We start from the raw sequence: 17,631 nt of genomic DNA, 5'->3' as shown, positions 1-17,631 counted from the left end.
AATGTATATAAAGTCCAGTGCCTAGCGTTGTAGGTACTCAGTGAATAGTAGCTATTATGAGTAATCCTTGGACCTCATTACAGCCCTTTGATTCCAGTTTGGTAATTGAGCTTTAGAAGAAACAAATGAGGTTGCTCTCTGTTTAGTCGTTAAGTCACTTTCAATTTGTACAGCAGTTGGTAACCTTCATTCGAATTATTCCATTTGATCTTTAGAATGATTATTGGAAATTGTTAAGCTCATTGTACACAAGAAAAAACTGAGGCCCGTACCGGAAATGGATTACTTAAGGTGACATAACAATGTCAGAGCTAGGACTAGAACCCAGACAGATTTACTTTTTTTTTTTTTTTTTTTTTTTTGTAGAGGCAGGGTTTTGCCATGTTGCTCAGGCTGGTCCCTCACTCCCTGACTCCTAACCTCAAGCAATCCACCTGCCTCGGCCTCCCAAAGAGCTGGGATTACAAGCATGAGCCACCTCACCCGGCCTAGAACCCAGGTTTCTTAATGCTTTTACTTCCAATTCAGTGCTCTTACTCTTAACTGGAGTTTAGGTAACTTTGACTTTTACTTTTTTCTGTCAAACCTATGGTAGACCACGTTGTGTAGCTTTTAAAGTTAAAGCTACTTGAATGACAAAAGATTAGGCTACACAGTAATTTACATACCAATGTTGTATGTTACTTATGGTAAATCCACTAGAAAGCCCCCACCCCTACATCTCCCTATGTTTTATCCTTGAAGTCTAGCATTTATTAAAACTTAAAATAAATATAAATAAAAAGGCTTCTTACTCCTGAGATAAGCTTTCTGCAGTTGTAATTTGCTAAAAAAAATTCTAATTACCAAGGATTGCAACTTTCAAGTAGTACAAGGATGATTCCATTTATAATTTGCAGTCATTACCTTACTCTGTCTAGAGAAGAAAACATGTGGAAGTTTCCTTTTTTCAAGAATACCAAAGCCATATTAATATATTTTGTTTCTTCCTCTTGGTAGATCTTACTCTCATAGAACTATTTTGTAATCCTATTTAAAAGCCAGTTCTACTAATAACGGTCCTTTGAGTTTCCTGGGTTCCCCTGTTTATTACTCAGCTCTTATTTCTGCTCCTTTGCATGCAGTAAACCAAACACCCTCATTATTCAGCCAAATAATGAGTATCTACTGTGTGCTAAACATCACACAAGATGCAAGTATGATTGATACTGGACTGTGTTGAAACCCAAGTACTCTGGATATGGGTGTTGGCAGGGGCTGCAGAAGCAGTTTGTATCATAGTAAACTAGAAAGAACAATGGATTTGGCATCAGGAAACACGAATTCAACCTCTAGCATGCCATATGACTCAGTTTCTTCATCTATTAAGTGAGGCTACTAAAGTCTTTGCTTAGCAATTTTTGGGCCAACATTGGCCCAAAATTCTTGGTTGGGTGCATCAAAACTTTTAAGCTAAACATTGTAGTTCTGAAGGTGACCAGTTCCTCTGCAGGTTTTGTAAATGAATAAAGAAACACAATGCAAAGACAGTTCTCTAATTTGTCTAGGGATTTCATGTTCAGATTTCCTATGAGTGCAGGATCAGCCAGGCCCCATGCTTGACAGATTGCAGCTCCTATTCCCTAAAGTAGACAGTTGCCTTTGCCTTCATCTGGGTACAAGACATGGTTCTACAATTTTAATTGCATTATGACTTTTATTTTTTTATTTTTATTCCTAATGGAAATAATGGTCTGGGTGTGACAAGGGAATGTTAAGACTTATTTTTTTTTAAGCAGTGTTTTAGTCTGTGCTGCTATAACAGAATACCAGACTGGGTAATTGAGTAGGAAAAGAAATTCATTTCTCACACTTCTGGAGGCTGGGAAGTCCAAGATCAAGGTGCTGCTCTCTGGTGAGGCCCTTCTTACTGTGTCTTCACATGGCAGAAGATCAGAAAAGAGCAGACCCACTCCTGCAAGCTCTTTTTATAACAGCACTAATCCATTCATGAGAGCAAAGCCTAGAGCTCCAGTGACCAAAACACCTTCTATTAGGCCCCACTTCCCAACATTGTTACATTGGAGATTCAGTTTCCAACACATGCATTTTGGAAGGAACAAAAACATTGAAATCATAGCAGGCAAAAACCGCTTCCCTCCTCCAGCCGTAAAAGCTCCTTTCCATTCCATTTTAAGTTGAAGGGATCATCTTTGTTTAGAGGTGAGATAGCTTTGGAATGTTATCAGTAAAAGCTAATAGAGCCTATATATGTTAAAGAAATTGAATCAACAATTAACCTTCCAAAACAGAAAGCACCAGGCCCAGATTGGATCACCAGTGAATTCTACCAAACTTTTAAGGAAGAAGTTATACCAGTTCTCTGTAATCACTTCCAGAAAGTTGAGGTAGATGGAATACTTCCTAACTTATTTTATAAGGCCAGCATTACCCTAATACCAAAGCCAGACAAAGACATTACAAGAAAGGAAAACTGCATACCAATATCTCTCATTAATACAGATGTAAAAATCCTCAGTAAAAGATTATCAAATCAAGTCTAACAATGTACAAAAAGAATTATACCTCACACCAAGTAGATTTTTTTTTTTGAGACAGAGTCTCACTCACTTCATCACCGAGGCTGGAGTGCAGTGGTGCAATCTTGGCTCACTGCAACCTCTGACTCCCGGGTTCAAGGGATCCTCCTGCCTCAGCCTCCCAAGTAGCTGAGATTACAGTCTTGTGCCACCACACCTGGCTAATTTTTGAATTTTTAGTAGAGACAGGGTTGTACCATTTTCGCCAGGCTGGTCTCGAACTCCTGACCTCAAGTGATCTGCCCACCTTGGCCTCCCAAGGTGCTGGGATTACAGGTATGAGCCACTGCACCCAGCCCCAAGTAGAATTTATTCTAGGTTTACAAGGCTGGTTCAACATTTGAAATACAATTAATGTAATCCATCATATTAACAGAAAAAAATCATAAGATTATATCAATAGATGCAGAAAAAGCATTTGACAAAATTCAACACCTATTCATAATAAAAGCTCCTAGCAATCTAAGAATGGAGGGGAACTTCTTCAATTTGATAAAGGACATTTAGAAAAAAACCTACAGCTAAAAGTATACTGAATGGTGAGAAACTACATGCTTTCCCACTAAGACTGAGAACGAGACAAGGCTATCCACTCCTACCACTCCTATTCATCATTGTACTGGAAGTTCTAGCTAATTCAGTAAGACAAGGAAAAGAATGTCGGCATGGTGGCTCACGCCTGTATTCCCAGCACTTTGGGAAGCCAAGGTGGAAGAATCACTTGAGGCCAGGAGTTCAAGACCAGCCTGGCCAACATGGTGAAACCCCATTTCTACTAAAAATACAAAAATTAGCTGGGCATGGTGGCACGTGTCTGTAATCCCAGCTACTTGTGAGACTGAGGCAGGAGAATCGCTTGAACCTGGGAGACGGAGGTTGCAGTGAGCCAAGATGGCGCCACTGCACTCCAGCCCAGGCGATAAAGCAAGACTCCGTCTCAAAAAAAAAAAGGCTGAGCACTGTAGCATATGCCTATAGTCCCAGCTACTCAGGAGGCTGAGGCAGGAGTATTGCCTCAGTCCAGGAGTTTTTGGTATGATCACACTACTGCACTCCAGCTTAGATGAGAGTGAGATCCTCAAAACCAAAACAAAAGAAAAGAAAAACAATACCATTTACATTAGCATCCAAAAAAGGAAATACTTAGGTATAAATCTAACAAAATATGTACAAAATGTATATGAGGGAAACTACAAAACTCTGATGAAAAAAATCAAAGGAGATCTAAATAAATGGAGATATTTCATGTACATGGATAAAAAGACTCGATGTTGTCAAGATGTCACTTCTTCCCAACTTAGTCTTTAGATTCAACACAATCCAAATAAAAATCCCAGTAAGTTACTTTGTGGATATCAACAAAGTAATTCTAAAGCTTATATGGGCAGGTAAAAGATACAGAATATCCAACATAATGTTGAAGGGGAAAAACAAAATTGGAGGGCTGACACTATGCAATTATAAGACTTACTGTAAAGCTACAGTAATCAAAACATTGTGGAATTGGCAATAGACAAATAGATAATGGAACAGAATAGATACACAAATACAGTCAACTGATCTTCCACAAAGCGGCAAAGGCAATGCAATAAGGAAAAGATAGACTTTTCAACAAATAGTGCTGGGACAATTGGACAACCATATACAAATAAATGAATCAAGGCACAGACCTTACACCTTTCACAAAAATTAACATAAAAAGTATCACAGACCTAAATATAAAATTAAAACTATTAACCTACTAGAAGAAAACATAGGAGAAAATCTAGGTGATCTTGGGCTTGGTGATGACTTTTATTTTTAAAAATAGATTTTATTTTTTGGATTAGTTTTTGATTTACAAAAAAAAAATAAGCAGGCAGCACAGAGTTTCTATATACCCTGCACCTGGTTTCCCTTATAGTATGATAATTTGTTACAATTAAGGAACCAATATTGAAACATTATTATTAACTAATAGCTATAGAGTAGTCAGATTTCCTGAATTTTTTATAATTTCAACTTTTATTTCAGATTCAGAGGGTACATGTGCAAGTTTGTTACATGGGTATGTTGCATGATGCTGAGGTTTGGGATACAATTGTCTCATCACCCAGGTACTGAGCATAGTACCCAATAGTTAGTTTTTCAATCCTTGCCCCACTCCCTCCGTCCCACCTCTTATAGTCCCCAGTGTCTATTGTTGCCAGGTAATAACTTTTTAGATAAAACATCAAAGGCGTGATCCATGAAAGAAAAAAACGGTAAGTTGAACTTCATTTGAGTTTAAAACTTCTGCTCTGAGAAAAACACTGTTAAGAGAATAAAATAACAAATCACAGAGTGGGAAAAAATATTTGCAAATCACATATCTGATAAAGGACTGGTATCCAAAAAATATATAGAACTATTAAAGCTCAACAATAAGAAAACATGCAGCCCAATGAAAAATGGGCAAAAAAAACTTAATAGCCAAAGCAATCCTAAGCAAAAAGAGCAAAGCCAGAGGCATCACCTTTCCCAACTTCAAACTATACTACAAGGCTACAGTAACCAAAATAGCATGGTACTGATAAAGAAAACAACAACAAAAACAGACACATTGACCAATGGACCAGAATAGAGAGCCCAGAAATGAAGCCAAACACCTGTAATCTCTGATCTTTGACAAAGTCGACAAAAATAAGCAAAGGAGAAAAGACTCCCTATTCAATAAATGGTGCTTGGAAAACTGGCCACATGCAGAAGAATGAAACTGGACCCCTACCTATTACCACATACAAAAATTAACTCAAGATCTCAAACTACAAAAATCATAGAAGAAAACCTAGGAAAAACCCATGTCAACATCAGCACTGGCAAGGAATTTATGGTTAAGACCTCAAAAGCAATTGTAACAAAAACAAAAATTTACAAGTGGGACCTCATTAAACTAAAGAGCTTCTGCACAGCAAAAGAAACTATCAACAGAGTAAACAGACAGCCTACAGAATGGGAGAAAATATTTGCATACTATGCATCTGACAAAGGTCTAATTCAGAATCTATAAGGAACTTAAATCAACACGCAAAAAGCAAATAACCCATTAAAAAGTGGGCAAGGGAGGGGTGGAGCAAGATGGCCAAATAGAAGGCTTTACCAATCATTCCCTTCAACAAGGACACCAATTTAACGATTATGTACACACACACACAAAGCACCTTCATAAGAACCAAAAATCAGGCGAGCACTCACAGTATGTGGTTTTAACTTCATATTGATGAAAGAGGCACTGAAAAGGATAGGAAATACAGTCTTGAATTGCAGATATGACCCCTCCTCTATGTCCTGGCAGTAGCCATGGGGCATGAAGAATCTGGGGGTTTGAAAGAGGGAGAGCACAGCGATTGTGAGACATTGCGTTGAACTCAGTGCTTCCGCATCACAGCAGAAAGCAAAACCAGGCTGAATTCAGCTGATTCCCACCCACAGAGGGAGTATTTAAATTAATCCTAGTGAGAGGGGAATCGCACATCCTAGTGGTTGGAACCTGAGTTCCAGCAAGCCTCTGCAACACAGGCTAAAATGCCCTGGGGCTGTAAATAAACTTGAAAGGCAGTCTAGGTTACAAGGACTGCAACACCTAGGCGAATCCTTGTGCAGAACTGGGCTCAGAGCCAGTGGACTGGGCGGGGCACAAGACCTACTGAGACACCAGCTGGGGTGGTTAAGGAACTGCTTGCAACACCCCACCCTCAACCCCAGACTGCACAGTTTGTGGCTACAAAAGAGACCCATTCCGTCCACTTGAAGAGAGGAGAGGGAAGAGTGGGAAGGACTTTGTCTAGCATCTTGGATACCACCTGAGCCATAGCAGAATAAGGCACCAGGCAGAGTCATGAGGCACCTGGATGACATTTTGAAACACAACCTGGGCCAAAGGGAAACCTGCTGCCTTCAAGGGAAGTACACAATGCTGGCATGACCCATCACCTGCTCGGGAAAGAGCCCTTGGACCTTGAATAACCAGCAGCTATACCCAGGTACTATGCCATTGGCCTTGGATGAGAGTCTGAGACTAGCTGGCTTCAGGTAAGACTCAGTACATTCCCAGCTGTGGTGGCTATGGGAAGAGACTTCTTTTACTTGAGAAAAGTGGAAGGAAAAGTAATGCAGACTTTGTCTTGCACCTTAGGTGAGGCTTGCAAATACTATCTTATAACCCATTATTTTAAGCTGATTACAAGTTAACACTGCATAAACAAACAAATGAGCAAAAAGAAAACCAATAAAAACTCTATTCCTTAACTTCATCTCCCGAGTTTTTAACTTTTTGTTCTTTTATATCATATTGTACTATGTCTTCAAAAGTTGTTGTAGTTATTATTTTTTGATTTGCTCATTGTTAGTCTTCTACTTAAGAGTAATTTACACACCACAATTACAGTTCTATAATATCCTGTCTTTTTCTGTATACTTACTATTATCGGTGAGTTTTATACCTTCAGATGATTTATTCTTGCTCATTAACACCCTTTTCTTTCTGATTGAAGTACTCCCTTTAGCATTTCTTATAGGAGAAATCTGGTGCTGATGAAATTCCTCAGCTTTTGTTTGTCTGGAAAGTCTTTATTTCTCCTTCGTGCTTGAAGGATATTTTCACCAGATACACTATTCTAGGGTAAAAGTGTGTGTTTTTTTTTTCCTTCAGCACTTTAAATATGTCTTGCCACTCTCTCTTGACCTGTAAGTTTTCCACTGAAAAGTCTGCTGCCACACTATTTGAGCTCCATTGTATGTTGTTTGTTTCTTTTCTGTTTCTGCTTTTAGGATCCTTTCTTTATCGTTGACCTTTCACAGTTTGATTATTATTTATTTATTTATTTTATTTGTTTTTTTTGAGATGGAGTCTCGCTATGTTGCCCAGGCTGGAGTGCAGTGGCGCAATCTCGGCTCACTGCAAGCTCCGCCTCCTGGGTTCACGTTGTTCTCCTGCCTCACCCTCCCAAGTAGCTGGGACTACAGGCGCCTGCCACCACGCCTGGCTACTTATTTATTTGTTTATTTATTTTTGTATTTTTAGAAGAGACAGGGTTTCACCGTGTTAGCCAGGATGGTCTCGATCTCCTGACCTCGTGATCCGCCCGCCTCAGCCTCCCAAAGTGCTGGGATTACAGGCGTGAGCCCAGCCCATAGTTTGATTATTAAATGCCTTGAGGTAGTCTTTGGGTCGAATATGCTTGGTCTTCTATAACCTTTTGCACTTAAATGTTGATATCTTTCTCCAGGTTTGGGAAGTTCTCGTTATTTTCCCTTTGAATAAGCTTTCTACCTCTATCTCTGTCTCTTCCTTCTCTTTAAGGCCAGCAACTCTTATATTTTTTCTTTCGAGGCTATTTTCTAGATCTTGTAAGTGTGCTTAATTGTTTTTCATTCTTTTTTCTTTTGTCTCCTCTGACTGTGTATTTTCAAATAGCCTGTCTTCGAGCTCACAAATTCTTCGTTCTGCTTGATCAATTCTGCTGTGAAAGAGTCTGATGCCTTCTTCAGTATGCCGGTTGCATTTTTCAGCTCCAGAATTTCTACTTTATTCTTTTTAATTATTTTAATATCTCTGTTAAATGTATCTGATAGAATTCTAAATTTCTTCTCTGTTAGCTTGAATTTATTTGCATTTCCTCAAAACAGCTATTTTGAATTCTCTGTGTGAAAGGTCACATATCACTGTTGCTCCAGCATTGGTCCCTGGTGCCTTATTTAGTTCATTTGGTGTGGTTATGTTTTCCTGGATGGTCTTGATATTTGTAGATGTTCATCTGTGAACATTGAAGAGTTGTATATTTATTGTAGTCTTCGCAGTCTGGGTTTGTTTGTACCTGTCCTTCTTGGAAAGGCTTTCGAGATATTCAAAAGGACTTAGGTGTTGTCACCTAAGCTCTATCTGCTTTAGGAGACACCCCAAGCCCAATAATTCTGTGGCTTTTGCAGACTCTTAGAAGTACAGCCTTGGTGATCTTGAATAAGAATCTGAAAGAATTCTCTGGATTATTAAGCAGAAACTCTTGTTCTCTTCCCTTACTTTCTCCCAAACAAACAGACACTCTCTCTGTTCTGAGCCACGTGGAGCTGGGGGTAGACTGACACAAGCACCCCGTGTGATCACCACCACTAGGACTGTGCCGGGTCAGATCTGAAGCCAGCACAACACTGGGTCTTACACAAGGCCTGCTGTAACCACTCCCTGGCTACCACCTATGTTCAGAGTACCTGGGACTCCACAATCAATAGGTGGCAAAAGCACCCAGGCCTGTGTCCTTCCCTTCAGGGTGGCGAGCTCCCCACAGGACCCAGGCAGGTCCAGAGGTGCTGTACAGGTGCCAGGGACTAGAGTCAAAAACCTTAGAAGTCTGCCTGGTGTTCTGTTGTTGCGGCTGAGCTGGCACTCAAATCACAAGATGCAGTTCTTCCCACTCTTCCCTCCCATTTCCACAGGCAGAAGAGCCTCACCCCATGGCCACCACAACCACAGGCCCACAGGGAGTACTGCCAGACTAGCGCCAATGTTCCCTTAAGGCCCAAGGGCTCTTCAGTCAGCTTGTGGTGAATACTGCCTGGTTTTAGACTCTCCTTTCAGGGCAGTGGGCTCTGCTCTGGCCCAGTGCAGGTCCAGAAATGTCATCCAAGAGCCAGAGCCTGTAATTGGTGACCCTGATAGTTGGCTTGATGCTCTATACCCCTGTGGACAAGATGGTACCTGAGGTGCAAGACAAAGTCCGCTTTACTTTTCCCTTTGCTTTTGTCAGGCAGGAGTCTTGCCCTGCAGCCACCAAAGCTGGGAATGTGATGAGTCTCTCCTGAAGCCAGCAAGTCTCAGAGACTCATCAAGACCTTCAATGTAGTACCAGGGTAACTCAAGGGCTCTTCGGTTAGCAGCTGATGAATGCCACCAGGACTGGGTTCTTCCTTTCAAGGCAGCATTTTCCCTTCTGGCCCAGGTTGTGTCTAGAAATGTCATCCACCATCTTGCTCTGCCCCATCCTCGGTGTGGCCATTTTGGAAGGCAGTTTGACAGTTTCTTACAAAGCTTATCATAATCTTACCATATGATCCAGTAATCATGCTACTTGTATTTATCCAAATGAGTTGAAAACTTGCATCCACAAAAAACCTGCACGAGTGTTTATAGTAGCATTATTCATAATTGCTCAAACTTCTAAGCAACCGTGATGTCTTCCAATAGGTGAATTGATAAATACACTGTTACATCCATGCAATGAAATATTATTCAGCACTAAAAAGAAATGAGCTATCAAGCCACAAAAAGACATGGAGAAACTTGAAATGCGTATTGCTACATGAAAGAAGCCAATCTGAAAGGCTACATAATGTATGATTCCGACTATACGACATTCTGGAAAAGGCAAAACTATGGTGACAATAAAAGATTCAGTGGTTACCAGGTGTTTTGGGGAAAGAGAGAGGGATGAGTAGGTGGAGCACAGAGCATTTTTAGGGCAGTGTAACTATTCTGTATGATGCTGTAATAGTGGATACATATCATTATGCATTCCTCAAAACCCATAGAATGTTCAACACAAAGAGTGAGTCTTAATATAAACTATAGACTTTAGTTAACAGTCTATCAACATTAGTTTGGGGTGAGGGAAAAGAAAAAAATTACTAAATAAATAAAATTTAGTAATAACTTCACTAAATAAGTTCTATTGTATGGCCTATCTATACAACAGAATATATTTTTAATTTTAATTTTTTACAAATAGAATATTTTGCAGATATTAAAAAAGGATGATACATTATGGAAAGACAAAACTATAGGGACAGAAAACAGGTTAGTTGTTACTTAAGAACTAGGGGAGGGATTGACTACAAAGGGGTAGCTTGAGGGAATTTTTGGGATCACGGAACTGTTCTGAATTGTGATTATGGAGTGATTATCCCACTGCATGTGTCTGTAAAAACTCATAGAACTGTACAATAAAAAATTATTTTTACGATGCATAATTTTTAAAGTAAATAAAAATAGGATGGGGAATTTTAAAAAGCTTTTTATAAAAAAAAAAAAAAAAAGCTAGTAATAGCCTTCCAATTGTGAAAGTTCTCACAGCACGCAAGGGCATTATTTTCAGTTAACAAATGTTTCACTTAGACTCAGATTACTCAGGATAGAAGGGTCCTTCAAGATCACTAAAGCCCCCACATGCACCCTCATTTTACAGAGGGAGAAACAGGCCCAGAAAGAAGGGAGTTTCCCAAGGTTACATGCAAATTAGTGGATACTTTGTGTAGTTTCAGTCTTTTGACATTTATTGAGAATTATTATGTGGCCTAACATATATGGCTTGTCTTGGAGAATGTGTATTCTGCTGCTGTTGGGTCTGGTGTTCTCTGTATGTCTGTTAGGTCTTATTGGTGTTTAGGTTCTCTATTTTCTCATTGATCTTGTATTTAGTTGTTCTGTCTATCATTAAAAGTGGGGTTTTGAAGTCTCCAGCTATTATTATAGAAATGCCTATTTCTCCCTTCAATTCTATGAGTTTTTGCTTCATATATTTTGGGCCTCTCTTGTTAGGTACTTAACAAGAGAGGTGTTTATAATTATTATGTCTTCTTGATGAATTGACTCTTTTATCAATGTATAATGTTCCTGGATGGGCACAGTGGCTCATGCCTGTAATCCCAGCACTTTGGGAGGCTGAGGCAGGAGTATCCCTTGAGCCCAGGAGGTCGAGGTTGCAGTGAGCCATGATCGTGCCAGTGCACTCCAGCCTGGGCAACAGAGCAAGACCTTGTCTCCAAAAAGAAAAATGTTCTGTTACTTGGTTTTGAGAGTTCATTATTGTTCATTATTTGAGCTAGATCCCTCAATTTGAGGAAGTATGTATTTGTTTGTGTATATGTGCATGCATGCATGTGCTGCTGACCAGTGTGGTAAATAGCGTGGGGCTACTCTACTTGGTCTTTAATTCCATGGAAAATGAGAAACCTTTTTTTAATTTTTAATTTTATTTATTTATGTATGTATGTATTTCTTTCTTTATTTTGCCGGCAGCTCTAAAACCAGCACAAATTAGGATCATAAGCTCCCTATTCTAATAAGATCTTATCGTTGAGAATGAGTCAGGGGACTCGCTGTGAAGGAGACCAGGTCTTTATTGAGGCCTTTGTGAAAATCTCTGCTACACACAGATAACAGTTGAAATCCAATTTACTTCACACTCAACAGGAAGTCTTAGTTTTATTGACTCAACAACTAGTCAATAAAATTAAAAAGCATTAGTGGCCAGGTGTGATGGCTCATGCCTGTAATTCCAGCACTTTGGGAGGCTGAGGTGGGAGGATCACTTGAGGCCAGGGGTTCAAGACCAGCCTAGGCAACATGGCAAGACCCCCTCCCTACAAAAATAAAAAATAAAGCAGTACCAATTTGAGAATTTTCTTCATTGTTCCCTTGTTTTACTGTCATCTTTTTTTTTTACTTTATTCCTTTTTCTTTCTCTGGTTTTTCTCCAACTGTTCTATTTTCCCTGTTTTCTTTACATCTTTCCTTTTTTCTTCTCTACTTCCCCTTCTCTTTACTCTTTCCTCCCATGTATCTTTCTCTCTGATTTCTCCTTTTCTGTATTATTCTCTTTACCCTGTGACTGTTGCATTACTGGACACTGGCAGTGAGACTAAATATTTTAAGTTAGCATCAATAAGGATATGTTAATAGAAGACATAACTATAATTTTGTTTCTTTGTGGGAGAAATATACACATTAAAATAAAAGGCCTATACTCTATTGCCATCTAATTGGAGCTTCTGTGCTGGCAGAAAATGCACTGGAAAAAAGTAAACTAAAACTACTTGATAAGAAAAGCATAGTAGCTAGGCCCAAATGTCCACCTTGCTCTTTATTAGAATTATCTAAATACAAAGATGAAAGCAAGACTCTTCTCCAAGAAACAATCTCTGCAAAAAGCCCCTTTGGCATCAAAGCTGTGAACTTTACGGGAAAGCCAGAGTTTCTCAGGTTGTGTGCCATATGGATAGTTTGGCCTATTATGAATTTTGATTGAGAGAAGAATGCAATATAAAAGCAGCTATTGGGTTTAAGCACAGCTAAGTGTGGTGTTTGCAGTGATAGTCTTGAGTGCCTTTCTGAGTTAGGCACTCTTGTATTATTTTGTTTTAGTTTTTTGTTTTGTTTTGGTTTTTGGCGTTTTTGAGACAGGATTTCACTCTATCACCCCAGCTGTAGTGCAGTGGTGTGACCATAGCTTACTGCAGCCTCAACCTCTCTGGCTCAAGTGATCCTCCTGCCTCAGCCTCCCCAAGTAGCTGGGACTACAGGTGCATGCCACCACTCCCGGCTAATTTTTTAAAAATTTTTGTAGAGATGGGGTTTTCTTGTGTTGCCCAGGCTGGTCCCAAACTACTGGGCTCAAGTGATTCTCCTGCCTTGGCCTCCCAGAGTGCTGGGATTACTGGCGGGAGCCCACGGGCCCGACCAGACACTCCTTAATTCTCTTGCAGGCTGATAAGGTTTGGAAATCTCCACTGAATTTAAGGTTTATTTTCACCTCTGTTATTTTAATCTTACTTTAGGCTGTAGACAGCTGGAATGGGCTAGAAGACTTTTGGTGGTTTAAATCTTTTACAAGATTGTAATCTAGCCCTTTCGTTTTGATGTTAGTGTACTGTGTGTGAGTATACATATTTATCACACACAGTCACTGTCTTTGAAAGCGAGGGTGCATATCTTTCTCAGCCGTCTCTTTCTTGTAAAGCCATTGAAGTAATGCCAAGGTCTGAAGAAAGTACATTCTGGTTCCAGGAAGTCAAAGGTTATTTCCTTGAAGGATTTGGCCTAACTAAAGACCTTCGAGAGTAGGGAGTAATAATAATGTAATTGTCCTGAGTGGCCCCAATTATCCTCTGGGAAGTAGGCATTACTCCTGACTATCACCTCCCTGTATCTGGTAAACAGAGTGAGTGACATTTTTTTTCAACTTTTATTTTAAGTTCCGGTATACATGTGCAGGATGTGCAGGTTTGTTACATATTTAAACATATGCCATAATGGTTTGCTGAACAGATCAACCTCTCACCTAGGTATTAAACCCAGCATCCATTAGCTATTCTTCCTGATGCTCTCACTCCCTCAAGAATGGCATTTTGAAGGCACTTGGGTTTACTGGCAATGTGTCCTTGCTTAGCCAGTGTGGCTGGATGGCCAGGGCTTGACAAGAAGTAACATATCTTGACCATAGAAATTCAAGTTTTGGTTCACTTTCTGTTCTTCTTAAACCCCACCTTTAGATTGGCTTTCACATTGCCCTCATTTCCCGGAGAACACTGAATACTTCCCAGGAAAAGAGGCTTATGCCATGCACAGTTCCATCCTTCTTCTTACTGAACCCATCTCTCTGGGATTGCTGGTGATTGGAATTCACATGGAACATTCTCCTTTGAGCTTGGTAAAGCAGCTGGTTTTGTTAAGAAAACCCAAGAAAAGCTTTGGCCTCTGTTCCCACCTCCCACACAGCCAAAAAGAAGCCCAGTCTAGGTAGAGCTGAAAGGGCATTTGAACACCATCTAGTTCCACTCCTCATGGTACAGATGGAAAATTCAAGCCCGAAGTTGAAAAAAGGAACTTGCTTAAGGTCACACAGTTAGATAATGGTTACCTTCTGACTTCAGAAGACTGTTCTTCCTCCCTAGTTGTATGTTAAGGAGGAATCTGACAGACATCTGTTTAAACTATTAACTCTGTGTGTGTGTGTGTGTGTGTGTTTGTGTGTGTGTGTGAACATGGTTTAATTTTTAAACTTTATTTGGGATGACTTTTGTACTTACAGAAAAGTTACAAAGCTAGTACAAAGAGTTCCAATATACCGTTTGCCCAGTTTCCCCTAATGTTATCATCTGTACATTACTATGGTACATTTGTAAAAACTAAGAAATCAACACTGGTATATTACTATTAACTGAACTCCAGACTTCATTCAGATTTCACCAGTTTTTCCATTAATTATCATTTTTCTAAAATATCAGGATCCAATCCAAGATAATACATTGCATTTAATCATCATGTGTCCTTAGTCTTCTCTGGTCTGTGGCAGTTTCTCTGCTTTTCCATAACGTTAAGATTTTTAAGAGTACTATTCAGAGATTCAACTTCTTCCTGGTTTAGTCTTGGGAGGGTGTGTGTGTCGAGGAATTTATCCATTTCTTCTAGATTTTCTAGTTTATTTGTGTAGAGGTGTTTGTAATATTCTCTGATGGTGGTTTGTATTTCTGTGGGATCGGTGGTGATATCCCCTTTATCATTTTTTATTGCGTCTATTTGATTCTTCTCTCTTTTCTTCTTTATTAGTCTTGCTAGCGGTCTATCAATTTTGTTGATCCTTTCAAAAAACCAGCTCCTGGATTCATTAATTTTTTGAAGGGATTTTTTGTGTCTCTATTTCCTTCAGTTCTGCTCTGATTTTAGTTATTTCTTGCCTTCTGCTAGCTTTTGAATGTGTTTGCTCTTGCTTTTCTAGTTCTTTTAATTGTGATGTTAGGGTGTCAATTTTGGATCTTTGCTGCTTTCTCTTGTGGGCATTTAGTGCTATAAATTTCCCTCTACACACTGTTTTGAATGTGTCCCAGAGATTGTGGTATGTTGTGTCTTTGTTCTGGTTGGTTTCAAAGGACATCTCTATTTCTGCCTTCATTTCGTTATGTACCCAGTAGTCATTCAGGAGCAGGTTGTTCAGTTTCCATGTAGTTGAGCGGTTTTGAGTGAGTTTCTTAATCCTGAGTTCTAGTTTGATTGCACTGTGGTCTGAGAGACAGTTTGTTGTAATTTCTGTTCTTTTACATTTGCTGAGGAGAGCTTTACTTCCAACTATGTGGTCAATTTTGGAATAGGTGTGGTGTGGTGTGGTCAGGTATTTTGCAGAATGTCCCTCAATTTGTGGTAATTTGATGTTTTTCTTATGATTGCACTGGAGTTATAGATTTTAGAGAAGAATCCCACAGAGGTAAAGTTCCATTTTCATTACATTATTTCAAGGTACACATAATAGCCTTTAACAAGACATCACTACTAATTATCACTATTTAACTTTGGTCATTTGGTTAAGGTTGTGTTTGCCATGTTTTTGCAATGTAAAGCAACTACTTTTTCCTTTTTCATTCTCTATTCTTTGGAAGTAAGTCCAGCCCACATCCAAGCTCTACCTCCTTGAAAGGGGAGTATCTACATACATTATTTAGAATTCTTCTGTTAGGACGATCTGTCTTTTCTCCACCATTTATGCATTTATTTGATCATTTATTTATGCTGTATATGTGGGCTAATATTTATTTATTTTATACTTTGGGCTTTAATCCGATACTACCTTATCTATTTTGTTACTCAAATGCTCCTGCTTTAGCCATTAGGAATTATTTCAGGTTGGTTCCTGTGTCCCTTTAAACACATGCCGTCTTCCTTTTATCTTTTTAGTACTTGCTAATTTTCTAGTACTACAAGATACTCCAGGCTCATCTTGTATTTTCCCTGACCTAGCCCTAGAATGAACCATTTATCCAAATAACTCTGGTTCCTTTTACTGGAAAATGGTATTTAGAAACCAAGATCTAGGAGTGATCATTGTTACCAAGCTATCATTGCTTCCAGACTTTCTCAGTGGACATAACTGGGTAATATATGTTTATGTACTAACCTTTGTATACGTATATATCTATAATCATTTGTGTGTCTATCCATTGTGTTTGTGTATATATATATATATATATATATATATTAAGCTAAACATGAGTTTATATTGATGTCTCTAACTCTAATCCAATACTACAGTGTTCATTCTAGCCTTCCTTTCTTTTTATCTGTAACTTCCCCCTATAACAATGACAAACTTAGCTTCCACTACCCACCATCCATTTACTTACTTGTTCAAACCCAGTACATTCAAACCAGTCTCACAATTGTTCATCTATACCACCATGACAACAGCTTTATCAACTACAGTACAGTGTTTATGTATGGTTAGTTGTCTTTTATCTTTATAGTTTCTAGCTAAAACACAATTTTTCAAAGTTAAATCAGCTTCGCACCCCCTTCCTCAGTGCACTTATGTCACACATTTGTAATATAGTTAGATTCATTTGTCACAGTCTGCATTCCATCCTGGGATTCTCTGACATCTGGTTGATGTTTGAATTTGCATATGTTAAGGCTCATTCTTTGTAAATTACAGGTCTATAGGTTTTGACAAATGCATAATGTCATGTGCTTACCACCCCAATACCATACAGAAGAGTTCCATCACTCTCAGAATTCCTCTGTGAATCCCCTTTGTTATCAACCAGTTCCCCACCCCTAACACTCAGAAACTACTGATAAGTATCCCATCCCTATAGTTTTATATTTTCCAGAGTGTCATATGAATGGAATAATACAATATGTAGACTTTGGGTATGGCTTCTGTCTCCTAGCAAAATGCGTTTAAGACTCATTCATGTTGTGTGAATCAATAGCTCCTTTTATGTAAGTAGTTCCTTTTAATCACTGAATAGTATTCCATTGTAAGAATACTTGTTTATCCATTCTCTTGTTGAAAGACATCTTGATTGTTTTTAGCTTCGAGAAATTATGAATAAAGTTGCTAGAAACATCCACAAGCAGGTTTTTGTGTGGATGTAAATTTTCAATTCACTTGGGTAAATACCTAGAAGTGTATTTGCTGTATCATATGGTAGGTCTGACTTTTAACACAATTCCTTTCTAAGAAGTCTGGGTTGAGTATGTATGTATGGTGCAGTAGAATATCTGTTCCTGAGCTGGACTGAAATACTGATCACTCTCATACCATATTCCATGTGGATGGAAAATAGAATATCAATGGGATGTCTTCTTCTCCTACCTGGAAGATGAAGTTTCTGCAAATGACCATTAGATGGCGGGGTACTTGCTGGCACTCTGAGAGCTGGAAGTCTGGGAGATTGTGGGAGACTGTGAAAATTATATCACTCTACACCCTTCCCTTTTCTTGGCAAAGGGATATTCTAGCCACACTCAGGAAATAAAATACATGATTTC

At 39.1% G+C, this 17,631-nt stretch overlaps 1 protein-coding gene across 2 annotated transcripts in view; it reads left to right on the top strand.

Moving 5' to 3' along the window:
- Positions 1-17,631, top strand: part of NEXMIF (neurite extension and migration factor) — a 191,957-nt gene that overhangs the window by 118,079 nt on the left and 56,247 nt on the right. The gene's annotated exons all lie outside the window — the stretch shown is intronic.

The sequence above is a fragment of the Pongo abelii genome, chromosome X (assembly GCF_028885655.2).
Source record: "Pongo abelii isolate AG06213 chromosome X, NHGRI_mPonAbe1-v2.0_pri, whole genome shotgun sequence".
In the NCBI taxonomy this organism is placed as follows: Eukaryota; Metazoa; Chordata; class Mammalia; order Primates; family Hominidae; genus Pongo; species Pongo abelii.
This window is presented reverse-complemented; position numbering and strand designations above follow the sequence as displayed.